Genomic DNA, 21,506 nt, shown 5'->3' with positions numbered 1-21,506 from the left:
TTTGATGACTGAGATTTACTTTTGAATACTTTGAGAATGACTTTTGAGAACATGAGTAGTATTTTTGATAGTTCTGAGAATAACTTTCGAGGACATGAAAAGTATTTTGACGTCTTTGAGTGTATCTTATTGGGGTCTTTGAGTGTATCTTTGATGTCTTTGAGTCTGTCATTGATATCTTTGATGTGTTTGAGTGTGTCCTCGACTGTTTTTTTCTTACTCTACGAAGAATAATGACAGTTAAGAAAGTATTGAACGAAGCTACACTTGACTACTTTTAGTTGATTGACGATGGATAAAGTTAGTTATGAACAGTGTTGGAAAGTTTCCTTTAACTATTTTAAGTAAGAGAAAAAGGATATTTTAGATAAAAACAGTATTGAACGAGGTTAATCCTGACTAATTTTTAGTTGATTGACGAAGAATTTTAGTTACAAACAAAAAGAAAACATGATGAACATGACTATTTTCAGATGATTGATAAATAAGTTTAGTTAAAAATGACAAGAGAAGATGTTGAAAGCGTCAATTATCAGTTTATTGATGGAAAATTTTAGTTAAAATTGACAAGAAAAGATGTTGAACATGACTATTTTTAGTTTATCGATGAATAATTGTTGTTAAGAAAGTGTTGAACGAAGCTATACTTGACTATATTTTAGTTGACTGACGAATAATTTTAGTTAAGCAATGACAAGGGAACATGATGAACATGGTTATTTTCTGTTGATTGGCGAATAGGTTTAGGTAGGAAATGATGAAAGTGACTATTTTTCAGTTGATTGACGATGGATAAAGTTAGTTATGAACAGTGTTGGAAAGTTTCCTTTTACTAATTAGCCAAGAGAAAAAGGTTATTTATTTAAGAACAGTGTTGAACAAGGTTAATTCTGACTATTTTCAGTTGACTGACGATTGATTTAGTTAAGGAATGTTAAGAAAAGAATATCTTGGTACATTTTATTTTAAAGAATAATTAAGGGAATGCGATGAACACAGTGAACTTGTGGGTAATATGAACTTGCAGAGAACATGGAGAATATGGCAAAGAACATAGAGAACATGAGGGGAATTTGTAGAGAACAAGAACGAGGGTAAGATGAACACAGTGAACTTGTGGGGAACATGTCAAAGAACACAGTAAACATGTAAGAAAAACTAATGAAAGTAGGGAACATATGGGGGAACATGACAAAGAACATATATATTTTATTTTACATGCAAGCATGCAAGGTAAATACAATAAATACAATAAAATAACACAGAAAACCAAACTAACAAAATAAGAAGCCATCGGCCTGAAGGACCGACAGCACAAGACAACAATTAGCAAAAATGGAGAAACGCCTGAGAAACACAGCATACATCAAGACACAAAATGGAGAAACGCATGAGAAACACAGCATACATCAAGACACAAAATGGAGAAACGCATGAGAAACACAGCATACATCAAGACACAAAATATAAAACAATAACAAACAAGCAAACAATGCAAGCAATAAAACAAAACATAGGAACAATATAAAACAAATCAAACAAGCACCGGCCGGAAGGACCGACAACAAAATACATCATAAGGTATAAAAATATATCACACAAGAAAATACACACACAACAAGCCATAAATACAAACAAGGAAAACAAGGGAAAAATAAATAATAAAAGGAAATACAACACAACATGGCAATACATGAATGGAATACACAGGGGAAAGTAACAACACAAAAGCAAATACATGAATAAGAACACTCACTTCAAAACACCGGCCCCTCAACAAACGAAGGGAGAGGCATGGGCACAAGATACAGTAGGGCAAACAAAACGCCAGAGGGGCACACAACACTACAATTAGCAAAGAAACAGGAAATCAGCGGACATACTTGCCCGGGAACAAAACCAGTGGGAACCGCACATTGTACGCCTCCCAACGCAACCACCCCCAAGGGTCTCGTTCATCCACCGGGGACGCTATTTCATCCGGAACCCTAGCAACAAACACCCGCAAACAGGGGACCCAGATGGTATCACTTCTGACGTGAGTAACTGCCACAATCCCCCACATCATGGGAATCCCCCCACCATGAAATTCCCCCGGCTCGTCATTCAGCAGTAACTCCGCAATCGCCGCCCAGTGACCCGGCGGCATCACAGACGCCGGCAACACGTTCTCCAGGTCCCCTCACAGGAGGAACCCGGACATAGGACACCACCACCGGGGCACCAGCGGCCACGGGCACACCACCAGATGACTGCAGGGAACCAGGGCGGCAAGCATCCTTCCGTAATGTCACAACCAGGCTACACCCAACACCAGCAACCACACCATCCCTGGGAGCAGAAGCCACCACTCCCCACTGCGGAGAGTCCCCAGGCGAAAAAGGAATAGAAGGCACTCCCGAGACACGAGCACCAGCAGGCACATGGACCTCCGCCACCACTAACCGTGGAGACAGCGACACATCCGGTTCCACACCGTCAACTCACGAAGACCCACAGTCACTGAATTCCCCAACATCGGCCCAGGCAGACGACGAACGCCTGGAATGCTTGGGCTCCGGCCAGAAATCGTCAGAGCCGGAAGAGGACCCAGAAACACAGGTACCACTTGCCAGACAAACCGACGCCCGATGCAGAACGGCAGCAGCCTCTACCACAGGGGGAACTGGGCCACACACAGCAGGAGGCTCTGCAGCCACCCCAGCACCCAGCACAGCTGGGACCCGAGGCTAGGACACAGGGCCAAGCGCAGCAGCCGAAGACGAGGGAGAAGATGGCGGCGCTTCACAATGATCACCAGGAAGGCCCTCAGGAGCAGCGGAGACAATGACAGGAGCACGTAGACCATCCGACGGCACTGCAATACCCGGAGGAGGGTCTGCAACAACCGGAGGAACGTCGGGCGACGCATGGAGAGCCGCATCTGCTAACTGGACGCTCACCTCCTCATCCCCGGAGACCTCCTCCAGAAGGAGCGGCGGGAAATCCTCTTCCCGGAACAAGTTGACTGGAACAACTTATCCGCAGTGCAACCGGCAGTCTGATGCCCCAACATGCCACACTGGAAACGAGTACAGGGTTGCCGGGCATAATACACCTGCACGTAATATCCTAAAAGTTGGACAGAGGATGGAATGTCCGACCTCAGGCGCATCCCAAGGGTACGAATGTTCATCTTCACTCCCGTATATTTCCCAGAAGATAGCTTGTGCATCCTCACACTGACGACGGAGCCAAATCTCTGAAAGAAACGCCGGAAGAGGGACTCAGGAAACTCCATGGACACTCACATACGTTACGGCACCACTCCGCTCAGAAATGGCCACGGATCCAGTGCCATCCAGCAACTTCAACGTACGTCCCTTGTACCACCGGAGAAAGTCACTGTACGCCGCTTCTCCTACAAACTTGATGATCACCCAGCGAGCAGTCATCAGCTCAACCCCGTAGATCTCCATGACCGAGATATGTAGCACGTCACACATGACCTGCTCCATGAGAGGATACCTTGCATGGCAGGTAAACTCCAAACCCATGGAGTTTACCCTCACAACAGGGGGAAAATGGCCGCTCATCGCAAAAGCGCCACGTCAACACCAGTCAGGGACAGCAGGGAGGGTAGAAACACCCACACTCCCTTCCGACGAAAACGGCAAACACCCCAAACTACCGAAGGGGTAAGGCGACACGTCCTCACCCCATGGCAGCTCAAGATGAACCTGACAAAGAACATATAGAACGTGAAGAGAATGCATTGAACAAGTAAGGAACATGAGAAAGAACTCATGAACAAGAATAGTGCGTATAAAAGTTGTACAGAGAACATGAGATGAACATGAAGGCATGATAAAGAACACAGCTAATATAGAAAATATGACAAAAACATAGAAAAATGGAGAAACAGGTAAAAAACATGGAATGGGCATTTGGGAGTATATTTTAAGAATCTGGAGAGAATATGCAAATAAGGTACGATTATTAAAGGTTTGGATAAGTTGGGGAATGGGCGAGATAAAGGGGTAGGTAAGGGATGAGAAGGTAAGAGAGGACAATGGTTAGGTGAAATTTGACCCATGTGATTATTGCTTAGTTGAGTAAACAAAAGGTATTGAGAGTAGGGTGCGATCTGACCATGTAAATATTAGCACATTAGTGATTATTTACATAGGCGAGTACCAAAATTCTAAATTATAGTTCTTAGCACTATAATTTACTTGTTGATTTATTTTACAGGGGTCTGAAATGTATTGGGGCTTTAAATCTCAGGGGATTTGGACTGATAGTAGTGAATTTACAGGAGCGAACTAAGGCTGGGGACAAAAGCTGAAACTCGGTAAATTACTTGATGATTTATTTTACATGAGTCTGAATTAGCTATACTTTAAATTTTAAGGGATTTGGTTAGATTATTTTTTTTTTTTGAGATATATACAATTAAGAGTTGTTACATTCTTGTACAGCCACTAGTACGCGTAGCGTTTCGGGCAAGTCCTTAATCCTATGGTCCCTGGAATACGATCCCCTGCCACGAAGAATCGTTTTTTCATCCAAGTACACATTTTACTGTTGCGTTAAACAGAGGCTACAGTTAAGGAATTGCGCCAAGTAAATCCTCCCCGGCCAGGATACGAACCCATGACATTGCGCTCGCGGAACGCCAGGCGAGTGTCTTACCACTACACCACGGAGACTGTAAGATATTAAAGAAGATACGAGAGGGAATTAAGGTGGAGGACGAGAGTTGGAGCTTTATTTTACTATGTTTGAAATATGACTGTTTTAAAATTTTAGGGATATTGTTCAGGTATTAACGAAGATATAAGAGGGGGTTAAGGTGGGAACAGATGCTAGAGACCGGTAGTTGTTTGGATCTTATTTACTACGTCTGAAATATGACTGTTTAAAATTTCAGGGTTATTGGACTGTTAGTAAAGAAGTTACGGGGATAAAGTAAAGCGGGAACAGAAGCTAGAACTTGCATACTGACTAGATTTGATTTACTTCGTCTGAAATATGATTGATTAAAATTTCACGGGGATTGGTTAGATACTAAAGATAATATGCAAGGCACAGGAGCTGGAGCTCGGTAATTATTGGATCCTATTTACTGTGTATGAAATACAGCAGGTTTAAATTTCAGGAACAATGATAGGATATAAACGATGATATAAGAGTGGGTTAAGACAGGGACAGGAGCTATAGTTTCTTCGGTAACTGCTTGGATTTGATTTACTACATTTGAAATAGCTATTTTTTAAATCTCAAGGGATTTTGTTAGGTACTAAAGAAGATACAAGTGGGACGTAAGGTGGAAAACAGGAGCTAGAACTTGCTTACTGACTTTATTTTATTTACTACATATGAAATATGACTGTTTAAAATTGGGCTAACATTGGGTTATTAGTAGCGAAACTATTCTTATAAATGTGGCGTCTAATGAATTTGGTCTGAAAATGGTCTCTGAATATTTTTGGGATCAAACTGACAATATTTGAATTTCTTCCATAAGAACTCTTTAAGAACGAAGGTGTAAGTAAAACTCTGAATTATTTCGGTCTTAAAATGGTCTTTTACTAATTTTCGTTTTTTTTATGGGACTCTGACTAAGTTTAGTCTTTTATTGGACTCTGATGAATTTTGGGGCTTATACTGGACCCCTGCTAATTTTTGGTCTTTACTGGACTCTGGCGATTTTGGGGCATAAACTGGACTCTGGTGAAAATTGGTCTGAAAAATGGACTCTGATTAGATTTATTGTCTGTCTTTACTGGACTCAGACAAATTTTACTGGTCTCAGACTAATTTGAGTCTAAAATAATCTGTCCTAAATGGACTCTGAAGAAAATCGATCTGAAAATGGTCTCTGTTAAAAATCGATCTTCAGCTGGTCTCCGATGAAAATCGGTCTTTTTCAGAGGAAATAGTCGTAAATGGACATAAAAACTAAAAGTCACGGCTATGATGTCTGTTTTCCTTAACAAAACATCTATGAACATATTCTCTGAAAATGATCGTTTTTCTTAATTTTGGTCATAAACTCGTAAAGACACTTTTATGATAAAATGAAATCTGAAATATATTTCATAAAACCGAACTCCCAATTTACCTCGAAATCTGACGCCTTTACGTCCCTTTTTCCCGAAAAAAAGGGACGCTAAGGCTTCGTCCCTACTATTTACATACATTACATTTACCTCCCTATATATTCTCCTCACTTTCTGTTAATATATTCAAAATTTTTAGGTTGAAATTTTCGTGTTTAATTCAATAAACAGTAGTTTTAAATATAAAGAATTTCTTTTTCAATTTTATTAAACAATAGAGATTTTATTCAAAATTTGAAAATATCCTGAGTTACTTTATAATTTATTGAAATACTTTAGTTTTGTTTGATTAGTTTTATAAAATATTAATATCGATATAGCTATAGGTTAAGTACTAACTGTAATTAAGAAGCAATAAATGCTATTTACATGCTTCTCCTCCTCCTACACTCCCAAGGCTAGGTTAGGTCGTTGTTTTCTATACAACTTTTCTGGTAAACTCTAATATTCACAATATTTTGGTGCGATGCTGGCAATTAGGTGTATTTATGTACCGATAGTCAGGATTGTACTTATTACATTTAGCATTAAAACTTACTGTCTATTCGGCAGAGGGGCTGGTTCTGGAACACAGTTTTCTGAGCACTACTCGGGGGTGCTGGAATACAATATTCTGAGCACTACTGGTTGCTGGAATACTGTGTCCTTCATGAGCTGTACTGGGTGCTGGAATCCAGTGTTCTGAATGATAACTATTGGCAGCTTGAATTCAGTGTGCTGAGCAGAATTGAGTGTTGTAATACAGTGTTCTGAGAACTATTGAGTGCTATAATGCAGTGTACTAAGCACTACTGGGTGCTGGAATACAGTGTTCTGAGAACTATTAGGTGCTGGAATAAATTGTTCGGAATGATCACCACTAGGTGCTGGAATACAGTGTTCTGACCACAATGGGGTGCTGAAATACAGTGATTTGATCACAACTAGTTGCTGGAATACAGTGTTCTGAGCACTCCTTGGTGCTATGATAGAGAGATCTGAGAACTACTGTGTGCTGGAATACAACGTTCTGTCCAATACCGGGAGCGGGAATACATTTTTCTGAGAAATACATGGGGTTGAAATGCAGTGTTCCGAACAGTACCTTACCTTACCTTGAGGTTACCTTGAGGTGCTTCCGGGGCTTAGCGTCCCCGCGGCCCGGTCGTCGACCAGGCCTCCTGGTTGCCGGACTGGTCAACCAGGCTGTTGGACGCGGCTGCTCGCAGCCTGACGTATGAGTCACAGCCTGGTTGATCAGGTATCCTTTGGAGGTGCTTATGCAGTTCTCTCTTGAACACTGCGAGGGGTCGGCCAGTTATGCCCCTTATGTGTAGTGGAAGCGTGTTGAACAGTCTCGGACCTCTGATGTTGATAGAGTTCTCTCTCAGAGTACCTGTTGCACCTCTGTTTTTCAACGGGGGTATTCTGCACATCCTGCCATGTCTTCTGGTCTCATGTGATGTTATTTCTTTGTGCAGGTTTGGGACCAGCCCCTCTAATATTTTCCACGTGTAAATTATTATGTACCTCTCCCGCCTGCGCTCAAGGGAGTACAGTTTTAGGCTCTTTAGTCGGTCTCAATAGTTTAGATGTTTTACTGAGTGGATTCTAGCAGTAAAGGATCTCTGCACGCTCTCCAGGTCAGCAATTTCTCCAGCTTTGAAAGGTGCTGTCATTGTGCAGCAGTACTCCACTCTAGAGAGCACAAGCGTTTTGAAAAGCATCATCATCGGTATAGCATCTCTAGTGTGAAAAGTTCTTGTTATCCAACCTATCATTTTTCTTGCAGTTGTGACGGCTACTTTATTGTGTTCTTTAAAGGTAAGGTCTTCCGACATGAGTACACCCAGATCCTTTACATTGCCTTTTCGTTCTGTTATGATTTGCCTGAGTTTTGTACGTGGTTTCCGTTTTTATATTTGCATTTTTTCCATAGCGCATGAGCTGGAACTTATCTTCGTTAAACACCATATTATTTTCTGTAGCCTATAGAAAGACCTGATCGACATCTGACTGGAGGTTCGCCGTGTCCTCTATGTTGCCTACTCTCATGAAGATCCTAGGGTCATCTGCAAAGGCTGATACAGTGCTATAGGTTGTGTTCTTGTCTATGTCCGATATGAGGATGAGAAAAAGTACTGGAGCAAGCACAGTACCCTGGGGGACTGAGCTCTTCACGGTTGATGGGCTGGATTTTATTTTGTTGACTATTACACATTGGGTTCTGTTGGTCAGGAAATTGTAGATCCATCAGCCTATTTTTCTGGTAATTCCTTTTGAACGCATTTTATGTGCAATAACACCATTGTCACATTTATCAAAAGCTTTTGCGAAATCTGTGTAAATTACATCAGCGTTTTGTTTGTCTTCCATAGCATCTAATTCCATATCATAGTGGTCCAGCAACTGCGACAGGCAAGAGCGCCCTGTTCTGAAACCATGTTGTCCGGGGTTATGGAGATGCTGTGATTCCATGTATTTTGTGATCTTACTTCTTAGCACTCTCTCAAAAATTTTTATGATGTGCGATGTTAGTGCTATCGGTCTGTAATTTTTGGCCTCTGCCTTATTTCCTCCTTTATGAAGTGGTGCTATATCTGCGGTTTTTAGTATATCAGGAATAACGCCAGTATCTAGGCTTTGTCTCCACAGAATGTGGAGGGCCTGCGATAGTGTTTTTTTACAGTTCTTTATGAATATGGAGTTCCAAGAATCCGGGCCTGGTGCAGAGTGCATAGGCATACTGTTTATGGCTTCTTCAAAATCCAGTGGGGTTAGGGTGTCGTCTGATATATGATTTGATGTTGGTATCGTATCCATGAAAAATTCATTTGGGTTATCAATCTTTAGTGTGTTTAATGGGTCGCTGAAAACAGAGTCGTACTGCTTCCTCAGTAGCTCGCTCATTTCTTTGTTGTCATCGGTGAAAGTTCCATCTCCCTTTCGCAGGGGCCCGATACTAGATGTGGTTTTTGATCTTGATTTTGCATAGGAGAAAAAATATTTCGGATTTCTCTCTATTTCACTGATGGCCTTTTGCTCTCTTTGCCTCTCCTGGGTTTTGTATGATTCTTGTAGCTTCCGTTCAATTGTTTCTATTTCTCTACCTAACCTTCTTCGCCGTTCTTGAGATTGGGTGCTACTCTCAAGTTGTTCCGCGATTCGCTTTCTTCGCCTATATAGGGAACGACGTTCCCGTTCCAATGTGCATCTCTTCCTCTTTTTTCTTAGAGGTATGCGGTTTGAACATATTTCTAGTGCTACTGAGCTTATTTTTTCCAGGCACTGGTTCAGGTTTGCATTTTCTAGCTGTTCTTCCCAGTTTATTTCTGTGAAGTCCTGGTTTATTTGCTCCCAGTTTATCTGTTTATTATTGAAGTTGAATTTGCTGAAATCTCCTCCACCGGGAATCTGGACTGGTTTTGAAGGTCTACTCCCCATGGTTGTCATAACTTCAATTAAGTTGTGATCTGAGTAACAGGTATTTGTAATCATTATGTTCCTGATCAATTCATCATTATTAGTGAAAATGAGGTCCAGCGTGTTCTCCTTCCTAGTTGGTTCTACTATTTGCTGGTTTAAGGCAAACCTGTCGCACATCCGTAGCAGGTCATTTGCATGTGCCTGTTCATTTAGGCTACTTCCTGGCATTCTTTCTGATATTACTGTATTAGCCAGGTGCTTCCATTTCAGGTGCCGTAGGTTGAAGTCCCCAAGCAGGATGATGTTCGGAGCTGGATTTGTGAGGTTTTCCAAGCAGTGTTCTATTTTCATTAGTTGGTCTAGTAACGTGGGGTTGGAATACTGTATTTTGAGCACTACTAAGGGTTGCAAAACAGTGTTCTGAGCTCTACTGGTTTCTGGACTACAGTGTTCTGAGCACTACTGAAAGATGGAATGCAGTTTTTTTTTTTAATATTTGGTGCTGGAATACGCTGTTCTGAATGAACACTACTTGGTGCTGGAATACAGTGTTCTGAGAACTACTGGGGACTGAAATACAATGTTCTGAGACCTGCTTGGCTTTGGAATACAGAGTTCTGAGCACTCTTTTGTTCTGGAATACTGTATTATGAGCAGTACAGGGTGCTGGAATACAGTGTTCTGAGCACTAGTGGGTGATGGAATACTGTGTTTTGAGCACTATTGGGTGCTGGAATAATGTGTTCTGTAAGATCAGTAATGGGTGCTGGAAAACAGTGTTCTGAGTACTAATAAGTTCAGGAATACTTTTTTCTGAGCACTACTGGGAGCAAGAATACAGTGTTCCGAGCACTACTGGGTGTTTGAATACAGTGTTCTGCATGAGCACTACTGGGTGCTTGAATTCAGTGTTCTTAACACAATTGGTTGCTTGAATACTGTGTTTTAGGGCCTACTGTATACTGAATTACAGTATTCTGAGCACTCCTGTGTGCTGAAATGGAGAGATCTGAGCATTACTGGGTGCTCGAATACAGTTTTCTGAGCAATAGTGAGTGTTGAAATACATTGTTCTGCCCAATACTGGCAGCTGGAATACAGTAATCTGAACACTACTTCTGAATACAGTTTTCAGAGCACTAATGGGAGATGGAAAACAGTGTTCTGCTCACTACTCGGTGCTTTGAACATTATTAGGTGCTCGAATACAGTGTTCTGAGAACTACAAGGTTCTGGAATACATTATTCTGAGAAATACTTGGGGTTGGAATACAATGTTCTGATCAATACTGGGAGGGGGGGGGGGAATACAGTATGTTGAGCCCCACTGGGTGCTGGAATATAGTGTTTTGAACACTACTAGGGGGCTGGATTTCAGTGTATTGAGCACCACTCGGAGCTGAAATTCAGTGTTCTGAGCACTACTGGGTGATGGAGAATAGTGTTTTGATCACTATTCGGTGCTGGAATGCACTGTTTTTCAGGAACACTACTTGGTGCTGGAACACATTTTTCTGAGCACTACTGGAGGCTGGAATACATTGTTCTGAGACCTACTTAGTGCTGGAATAAAGTTTTCTGAACACTAATGGGTGCTGAAATACAGTGTTTTGCAAGAGCACGAGTGGGTGCTGGAGTATTGTGTCCTCAGCACTATTGGGTGCTGGAATAGTGTGTTCTGCATGATCACAACTGGGTGCTGAAAAACAGTGTTCTGAGTAATAATGGGTTCGGGAATACTGTGTTCTGAGCACTACTGTGTGCTGGAATTCATTGTTCTGAGCAATACTGGGTGATTCAATAAATTGTTCTGGTTGAGCACTACTGCGAGCAAGAATATAGTGTTCTGAGCACTCCTGGGTACTTGAATACAGTGTTCTGAGCATTCCTGGGGACATGAATACAGTGTTCGCATGAGCTCTACTAGGTTCTGATATACAGTGATCTGAGCACCTTCGGGTGCTGGAGTATAGTGTTCTGAGCACTATTGGGTGCTGGAATATAGTATTATGAGCACTACTAAGTTCTGGAATACAATGTTTTGAGCTCTTCTAGATGTTGCAATACAGTGTTCTGAGCACTTCTGGGTGCTGTAATACAGTGTTTTGAGCACTACTGGTTCTGGAATGAGAGAATCTGAACACTACTGGGTGATGGAATATTGTGTTCTGAGCACAACTGAGTTTAAGAATACAGTGTTGCAAGCAAAACTGGGTTCTTGAATACAATGTTCTGCATGAGCATTACTGGGTGATGGAATACAGAGTCTTGATCATTACTGGTTGCTGGAACACAGTGTTCTGCATGAGCACTATTAGGTGCTGCAATAGAGTGTTCTGTGCACTAGAGGGTGCTGGAATACAGTATTCTGAGCTCTACTTGGTGCTGGAATACAGTGTTCGGAGCAATATTGGGCGCAAAAATACAGTGTGCTGAGTACTACTGGGTGCTGTAATACAGTGTTTTGAGCACTACTGGGTGCTGCAATTCAGTGTTCTTCATGAGCACTAACGGGTGCCGGAATACAGTGCTTCGAGAACCACTTGGTGCTGGAATAGAGTGTTTTGCATGAGCACGCCTTTGTGCTGGAATACCATGTTCTGCATGATCACTATTGCGTTCTAGAATACGGTGTTCTGCATGAGTAAAACTGGTTGCTAGAATACAGTCTTCTGGCCAAAACTGGGTGCTGATCTGAGCACTAGTTGGTGTTGGAATACAGTTTTCATGAGTAGCATTTCTGGGTGCTGGAATACAGTGTTCGGAATACTATTGGGTGGTGGAACTCTGGAATAGTGTTATGAATACTATTGGGTGGTGGAACACTGGAATACAGTGTTCTGAGCTCTACTGGGTGCTGGAATGCAGTGTTCTGAGCACTAATTGGTGCTGCAATACTGTGTTCTGCATGAGCAATACTGGGTGCAGGAATTCAGTGCTCCGAGCACTGCTTGGTGCTTGAATACAGAGTTCTGCATAATCACTACTGGGTGATAGAATACAGTGTTCTGAGCGGTATTGTGTGCTGTAATACAGTGTTCTGAGCTCTATTGTGTACTGTAATACAGTGTTCTGAGCACTACTGGGTTCTGAAATTCAATGTTGTGCATGAGCACTACTGGGTATAGAATGTAGTGTTCTGATTACTAACGGGTGCTGGAATACTGTGTTCTGAACACTACTGGGTGCCTGATAGTATTAACCCCCCACTCTGATAGTAATGACTCCCCCACTTTGATAGTAAAGACACCCCACTCTGATAGTGTTACCACCCCTTTGTGATAGTAATATCACCTCTCTCTGAAAGTAATGATACCCCTCTCGGAGAGTATGGACACCCAACTCTGAGAGTAATGACACCCAACTCCGTGAGTAATGGCACCACACTCTGTGAGTAATAACATCCCACTCTGAGAGTAATGACATCTCATTCTAAGATTAATATCAATCCACTATTGGAGTAATGATACCCCCACTCTGATAGTATTGACTCCGCACGCTGAGAGTAATGAGGCTCCACTATTATAGTATTAAAACCCCACTCTAAGAGTAATGATATTCCCCTCATAGAGTAATGGCATGTCACTCTGAGAACAATGATAGCCTATGCTGAGAGTGATGTAGTAGTTGTAGTAATAGTAGGCATCCATCAGTCTCAGGAGACTATGGAGTTGCGCTCTGGTTGTCGGTCTGGAGTGGCCTCTCCACGGCGCAGAGCCAGGGTAGGTTCATACGGGGGAGAAGCTGTCACCCATGCAGCAGGTCCCCCGTCTCCACGGCGTCGAAAGTCTCCAGTGGAAAGGCAAACGACAATACGATTGGCTCCAGTTTCGTCGCAGGAACTGTCAGAACGAGGTTGAAGACAACAACGAACTGCCCTATGGCCTCCAGCTCCAAGGTTTACCTCAAAGGTGGTAAAAGAAGGCAGAGGGACTCCAAACCCGGAGACCGCCGTGGTCGGGGCCGGAGAAGAACCACCCCAACAAGGGCAAGGACGACCCAGCGTCCTGAAGCAGAGCCTGGGCCACATGAGCCCCCCTGGAGGTGGACTTCCGAGCCCCGCACCTACCGGGTCCAGACAGAGATCGTCAGAAGAAAGAGTAATAATTATTAATTACAACAATCATTATTTAAATTATTACTATAATAGTAGTATAACTGAGAGTAATGACACTCACTCCTAAAGTATTGACACCTCACGCTGAGAGTAATGACGCCTGTTATGAACCCCAAGTAGCCTAGTGAGGTAGCTGCCTTGTGAGAGATATTCTACTCACCTGACCAGAGATTAGAAGTCGGGGGAAGAAAGATAATTAAGTAAACGTCAGTGAATGACTAAATCAAGATAGGCAAAGGATGAGCATTTTATAAAAGTTAGATTAGTTAGTTAGATTGAACGAAACGCTATGCGTACTAGTGGTTTTAGGTATTGTATGTACTAGCTCTATCTATAAATCAAACATTATGTTTGTAAAACAACTATGTATGTACTTTCCTGAATAAAATTTACTTTACTTACTACTAGATGGAATGAGATGTCAACATTTTATTACATGTCGTAATGCGTCACTTGAGTTGCTTGCGTCGTCAGGGATGAAGAGGTGCACGTCACCGCCTCCTGGGAAGAATATAGTGCTTGGTGTAGTGTTTGAGTGAAGGCAAATTGTTACAAAGTGTGAGGAAGCTGTCGCGGACGTCGTGCGTCATTTCTCAGTGATCGAGAGGATATTAGAGGCGACCTGAACCCTAGAAGGTGGCCGTGTTCTGTGTGACTCTAATGTGAGACATTCATTCAGTAGAGGAAAGTAAGCAGGTGTGTCTTTATGAAACCTGCAGGCGACATGCAGTAGACTCAAGTCGGGACTGTGAGAAGCTTTGAGAGACAGTTCAAAAGGATTTTGGTGGATGATCAAGAGTAACGCCATTTTGGGGCGCAAGTGGCCAAGGTCGCCACCTCGTCATTTCTGCAGTAAGCACATTTAATTAGTTGATTGATTGCTTATTATTGTTTGATCGTTTGCCCAGCAATCGTAAGAAACGTTTATGCACAATGGGTAGAGATTTTATTAAGATAGTGAACTGATATAAAGAGTAAGAGAAGAGTGGACGTGCTGGAGGCAGGAGCAACATATATTCACTGGCAGGAGGTCAGTGAGCCCCAAGGCTGGTGAATTTCGGCGTGGACTCGTCCGAAAATGGGGGAGTACCCACCGCGGTAGAGCCAGTGTGCAGAAGGGGACATCGGGAGGAGGAATTTATTTTGTGTAAATATATGTATGGATATTTTATTAGGAAAACATGTTATTATAGATTAGTAATGGAATTACAGGTTTGTGTGGGAGAAGTTAGTGGAGGAGATTCGCGTCTGAGGAAGATTATATGGTGAATCTCCAAGTGTAGAATGAGCTTCAAGTGTGGAACTGAACTTCAAGTGTGGAGTTAAAGTTCAGTGCTGGAGTAGAACTCCATTTGTAGAGTGGAACTTCGGGTGTAGGGGAGCTACACGTTTCTTTTTTTGTGAAGCCGCATAGAGGAAATTCACCGGCATTTGAGTGGAACTTCAGGTGCAGCAGATATCGGAAGGACTGCAGGAGTACCTGCCTGATTTTGAGGACCCAAACACAAACGTCTTAGTGGTGGGCCTCAGGACTCAGGACGTAGCACAGAGGATTGTATGGACACCATGATATGTATGAGGGAGTGATTGTATGCATAAGGGCGTGAGTGATGCAATGTAAGGTTAGAAAGTTAGTATTTTATTATTGGAAATATTCTTATAAGCAGGTTAACTAGCCACAAGCAGTAAGAAGGTTAGAGGCCGAAGCCGAAAATTGAGCAGCAGTCTAGTGCCGTTTATTCGATGAAGCTTGATGCGATATTAGTTTTGCTGGTTTATAGCAGCCAAGTCTGCTGTACTGTAAGGAGGCCTGGTCGACGACCGGGCCGCGGGGACGCTAAGCCCCGGAAGCACCTCAAGGTAACCTCAAGGTACTGTAACATTACATGTATATTTTTCTTATTACATTTTATTTATTGTCATGTAATAAATGTTTGTCTGGTGACGACTGATTTTGCTCTTGTCCTGGTGAGGATTCCTCGGGAGGGAGAGAAAAAGAGAGTCTTGTGCAGATCGGCTCGCAGCAGAAATAGCATAGTGAAGGGGAGTTAGATCAGCACAGAACAAGGAGAGTGTGGGAGAGACACAGCGGCTCGACAGGGTGTGTGTGTGTATTCATGACCAATAGGCCAGATTGGAGCTGTTCCCCAAAGTAAAAATGACGTTGAGTTGCTCTCCAAGTATATAGGGATTCCAAGGTCATCTCCCAACTTATTATATACACTCCAGTATCCATTGTTGATTGATTGACGAGAGCAGCAGTGAGGTTCCTATGGACGATTCTTATTTTATCAGGGAGTGGTTGGGGTCTCTGTTCGCCAGTAAGTAAAGTATTAGTTAAACTCTGTATCCAGTTTATAAAACCTCAACCCCAATTCAATTTCAATTTCTTTATTATGCACCCAATACCCATCCCGTGGGCGGTGGTGTAAAGGATTACAGAGGCTCAGTTCAGTTCGGTCAATCGGTTCAGGAACTGAACCCTCTAGTTCATGTAGCGAAGCAAATAAAAAAAAAATATATATATATATATATATATATATATATATATATATATATATATATATATATATATATATATATATATATATATATATATATACAGATATACAGATATACATACACATGCATATTTAATCACCTACACAAATACACACATCAATAATCTTTTGTATCACAAGTGATTCAACAAGAGGCTCACAACAGTCACTATACAAGGCACTTTACATCTATGATGAGTCGCACAGTTACTAGTCTTGCTCCACACCCACCCAACTGGGCGGCAGCTTTACAATCATATGCATGCATTACCTACAGTAAGCAAATTTTGGATACTTTGCTAAGATTTCGGGCAGTACATTATTATGAATGAAGTACTTACCCTCAACTCCTGATATACCTCACTCTGATAGTATTGACAACGCATTCTGATAATATTAACACCCTACTCTGAAGTAATGACACCCCACTATGACAGTAATGACACCCCACTCTGATAGTAATGTCTCCACACTCTGATAGTAATGTCTCCACACTCTGATAGTAATGACACCACACTCTGATAGTAATGTCTCCACACTCTGATAGTAATGACACCCCACTCTGATAGTAATGTCTCCACGCTCTGATAGTAATGTCTCCACACTCTGATAGTAATGTCTCCACACTCTGATAGTAATGTCTCCACACTCTGATAGTAATGACACCACACTCTGATAGTAATGTCTCCACACTCTGATAGTAATGACACCCCACTCTGATAGTAATGTATCCACACTCTGATAGTAATGACACCACACTCTGATAGTAATGTCTCCACACTCTGATAGTAATGCCTCCACACTCTGATAGTAATGTCTCCACACTCTGAGAGTAATGACTCCACACTCTGATAGTAATGACACCACACTCTGATAGTAATGTCTCCACACTCTGATAGTAATGCCTCCACACTCTGATAGTAATGTCTCCACACTCTGATAGTAATGACACCACACTCTGATAGTAATGTCTCCACACTCTGATAGTAATGCCTCCACACTCTGATAGTAATGTCTCCACACTCTGAGAGTAATGACTCCACACTCTGATAGTAATGACACCACACTCTGATAGTAATGTCTCCACACTCTGATAGTAATGCCTCCACACTCTGATAGTAATGACTCCACGCTCTGAGAGTAATGACTCCACGCTCTGAGAGTAATGACTCTACACTCTGAGAGTAATGACTCCACGCTCTGAGAGTAATGACTCCACGCTCTGAGAGTAATGACTCCACGCTCTGAGAGTAATGACTCTACACTCTGAGAGTAATGACTCCACACTCTGAGAGTAATGACTCCACGCTCTGAGAGTAAAGACTCCACACTCTGAGAGTAATGACTCCACGCTCTGAGAGTAATGACTCCACACTCTGAGAGTAATGACTCCACACTCTGATAGTAATGTCTCCACACTCTGATAGTAATGACACCCCACTCTGATAGTAATGTCTCCACACTCTGATAGTAATGCCTCCACACTCTGATAGTAATGCCTCCACACTCTGATAGTAATGTCTCCACACTCTGAGAGTAATGACTCCACACTCTGATAGTAATGACACCACACTCTGATAGTAATGTCTCCACACTCTGATAGTAATGCCTCCACACTCTGATAGTAATGTCTCCACACTCTGATAGTAATGACACCACACTCTGATAGTAATGTCTCCACACTCTGATAGTAATGCCTCCACACTCTGATAGTAATGCCTCCACACTCTGATAGTAATGTCTCCACACTCTAAGTGTAATGCCTCCACACTCTGAGAGTAATGACTCTACACTCTGAGAGTAATGACTCCACGCTCTGAGAGTAATGACTCCACGCTCTGAGAGTAATGACTCCACGCTCTGAGAGTAATGACACCACGCTCTGAGAGTAATGACTCCACACTCTGAGAGTAATGACTCTACACTCTGAGAGTAATGACTCCACACTCTGAGAATAATGACTCTACACTCTGAGAGTAATGACTCCACACTCTGAGAATAATGACTCTACACTCTGAGAGTAATGACTCCACACTCTGAGAGTAATGACTCCACACTCTGAGAGTAATGACTCCACTCTCTGAGAGTAATGACTCCACACTCTGAGAGTAATGACATCCCACTGTGAGAGTAATAACACCTCTGATAGTATTGACATTAGACTCTGATATTTATGACACCCCACTCTGAGAGTAATGACACCCCACTCTAATAGTATTGACCCCTCCCCCCCCCACCCATCACTGAGTTAATGACACCCAACTTTGAAAGTAATGACACCCTACTCTGAGAATAATGTCACCCCAGTCGGAGATTGATGACACCCCACTGACAGTATTGACACACCACTCTGATAGTATTGACCTCACAATCTGAGAGTAATTATATCAATCTAAAACACTCACTAGCGAATGCAAACAGATGAAAATAATCGACATTTTAAAAAACCTGACAGTTTTGCTAGTGGTAATAAGGTGTTCAGGTTTGCATGGAATGTTTACTGCTGGGCGTGACCCACTGCCCTCCGCCAGGCTCGCTGGCAGCTGCAATATTCATGGTACACTAATTGATGAATGTGAAGCCCTCGGGTCGATGTAGTTGAGTCCACATTGCTTTACCTCCTGGTCTCCTCAACACATTATGAGGAGTTATCAGCTTTGAATAAACTTGGTGAAAGTTTGGTGATCAAGAGCCTGAGGCCTGTTGTTGACTGCGGTTTGCATCAGATAAATTATATCGGTAGTTTGGTAATGCAATGTTGAAGACCACATATATGTATATATATATATATATATATATATATATATATATATATATATATATATATATATATATATATATATATATATACATATATACATATATATATATATATATATATATATATATATATATATATATATATATATACATATATATATATATATATATATATATATATATATATATATATATACATATATATATATATATATATATATATATATATATATATATATATATATATATATATATATATATATGAATAATGAGGTGTGAGTTTTCATTCGCATATAGTCCTGGGGACCATTCAGGCTTGTTCGCATATATATATATATATATATATATATATATATATATATATATATATATATATATATATATATATATATATATATATATATATATATATATATATATATATATATATATATATATACAAGCTTTCCTTCTCTACTTCCCTTCGTCTCAGCAGGGTACAGTAGAGAATCGACACTGTTGTTTGGGGAAAATGAAGTTGTTTCTGCAGAAGGTGTCCAGCAGGGAGACCCATTTGCCCCTTTCCTTTTCTGCATGGCTGTTAAAGAGGTCACAAGCAGGTTGACCAGCGAACTCAACATCTGGTTCCTGGACGATGGCACCCTGGCAGGGACACAGGATTCCCTGCTAGGAGATCTTCAGTTAGTGAAATCGAAGGGAGAGGAACTAGGCTTTACACTAAACCCATCAAAGTGTGAAATCATCTCATCCAGCCAACCAGTCATAGATGCAGTACGAATCTAATTGCCAGGAACCCCAGTGGTAGCTCCCACCGACAGTGTGCTGCTAGGGGCACCTCTGGGCTCGAACTCCATTGAGGTGGTCCTCGAAGAAAAGATGAAAGACCTGAGGAGGATGGAGGAAAGAATAGGGGCTTTGGACGCCCACGATGCTCTGTACCTTCTTACAAGGTGCCTGGCTTTGCCCAAACTTACCTATTTCCTCAGGTGTGCTCCTTCCTTTGACAGCCCAAAATTAACGGAATACGACTCACTCCTAAAGTCAGTAACTATGAAAGTGTTAAACCTTTCCCTGCAAGATGACCAGTGGGACCAAGCAACGCTCTCAGTTAGACTCGGGGATATAGGTATTCGCAAGGCGACGCATTTAGCATTGCCGGCATTCTTATCCTCGACCAGTGCTACAAGTGAATTAGTGAAGGAAATACTACCAGAATACCTAAGGAACTTCACTGGGATTCGTGATCCCAAATTTGTGGAAGGAGCTGGTCAGTGGGACACTCTTGCTAATTCACACACCCGACCAACTTTTCCAAACGACGGCAAACAGGCCAGATGGGAAAGCCCCATAGTGGAGAACATCGCCAAAGCATTGCTGGAGGAAGCTTCGGAGAAGGACAGAGCGCATCTCCTAGCTGTGTAAGCCCCTTATGCCGGGGACTTCCTGTTGGCTGGCCCTAATTCCGCCTTGGGCACCCGCCTGGACCATCGGGCACTAAGTAATGGTGTTGCTCTGCACCTTCCCGCCCCTATCTCCACCTAACACCGGTGTATTTGCGGCCATGGACGGGCAGACCAATACGGCAGCCATGGTCTCATCTGTCGTAAGACACAGGGAAAGATTGCCAGACATGAAGCAGTCAATGACATCATCAAGAGAAGTTTGGCTACAGCTGGATGTACAGCACAAAGGGAACCTTAGTTGTGCAGACCTGACAACAGCCAAAAACGCCCAGATGGAGTCACCCTGCAGCCATGGAGGGAAGGTAAACAGGTCGTATGGGATTACACATGTGCTTCCACACTGGCTGATACCTATCTACGTTACAGCTCAGCGGAAGGAGGTTGGGTAGCCACCTTCAGGGAGACCCAGAAAATCAACAAGTACAGACTTAGAACGTTGTTACAGGTTCGTGCCGATAGGCTCTGAGACTCTGGGCGCCAATGGTAAATGTGCACTTAAGTTCCTAAAGGAGGCGGGTGAGGAACTCATTGGGAAAACTAGAGACCCACAAACGGCCAGTTTCCTGTTCCAGCGCCTCAGTGTCGCAGTTCAGAGGGGAAATGCGTGCTGTATCCTGGGTACGCACCCAACCTCCGAGGAGCTGGACGAGGTCTTCGAACGCTGATTGTCATATTATTATATATATATGTGTGTGTATTCTCTGTATACTGTACAATTGCAATAAAATAAAAGAAAAGAAAACAAAACAAAACATACCCAAAAAAATAATAGGGGTTGTAGGAGAAGAAAACATTAAAGTGTTCAGTAAGAATCCACAAGATATATATATATATATATATATATATATATATATATATATATATATATATATATATATATATATATATATATATATATATATATATATATATAACTGAAAACTCACACCCCAGAAGTGACTCGAACCCATACTCCCAGAAGCAACGCAACTGGTATGTACAAGACGCCTTAATCCACTTGACCATCACGACCGGACATAATGAGGTGATAGCCGAGGCTATTTGAACCACCCCACCGCCGGCACTCGGATAGTAATCTTGGGCATAGCATTTTACCAAATCACCTCATTCTTTGGGG

This window comes from Procambarus clarkii, chromosome 49, assembly GCF_040958095.1.
Source record: "Procambarus clarkii isolate CNS0578487 chromosome 49, FALCON_Pclarkii_2.0, whole genome shotgun sequence".
In the NCBI taxonomy this organism is placed as follows: domain Eukaryota; kingdom Metazoa; phylum Arthropoda; class Malacostraca; order Decapoda; family Cambaridae; genus Procambarus; species Procambarus clarkii.
Note: the sequence above shows the minus strand (reverse complement) of the source record.